We start from the raw sequence: 674 nt of genomic DNA on the forward strand, positions 1-674 counted from the left end.
CTTTGTACTCCATAGTCCAACACCGGTATCTCCAAATTAATGAAATGGGGTATGGGATCGAAAGTTCGGTTAGTGATCGTAGGAGGGAAGAAATCTCTGAGAACGGGTGGATTTGAATTCTGAAACACAAAGATGTGACCCAGCAGAGCTTGAAGGAAAAAACAACATCACCTTGGAGAAAATCAAAACAACCGATTCCTTTGTGTTTCACAAATACTCAGGTAGATAGAGCAATTACTGCCGTGACTCGGATTCGAACCGAGGTTGCTGCGGCCACAACGCAAAGTACTAACCACTATACGATCACGGCACCCCACAGACGAACACACTAACCCCACGAAATAATTACAGTATCATAAGAAATGTTAGGCAGAGCACCAAATGCACAATATCAGTGCTTCGTGAACAGTGGCAGATCTGTGGGAACTCAGAATGGGCTGACCGTTTAACATCGGCGCCCACAGAGGCTGTGGTGATTCCATCGTTAATGTGCTGAAGGCTGAGATAAATACATTTCTCCAAAACATCAAAGACTCTGGGGACAGTGCAGCTTTTGTTACCTGCACATCCACCAATATCATTTATTGTATCTGTTGCTCCTGGTGCGGTGTCCTGTACATTGGGGACACTGGGCGTCTCCTACCAGAGCGCTTTCGGGAACATCTCTGGGACAA

General features: G+C 46.0%; 1 non-coding gene across 1 annotated transcript; it reads right to left on the minus strand.

Annotated features, from left to right (window-relative positions):
• Positions 1-238: 238 nt before the first annotated feature.
• trnah-gug (transfer RNA histidin (anticodon GUG)) lies at positions 239-310 on the minus strand. The gene has a single exon. It is a non-coding gene; the product is annotated as a tRNA-His (tRNA).
• Positions 311-674: the final 364 nt, after the last annotated feature.

This window comes from Chiloscyllium punctatum, chromosome 17 (assembly GCF_047496795.1).
Source record: "Chiloscyllium punctatum isolate Juve2018m chromosome 17, sChiPun1.3, whole genome shotgun sequence".
Classification (NCBI taxonomy): domain Eukaryota; kingdom Metazoa; phylum Chordata; class Chondrichthyes; order Orectolobiformes; family Hemiscylliidae; genus Chiloscyllium; species Chiloscyllium punctatum.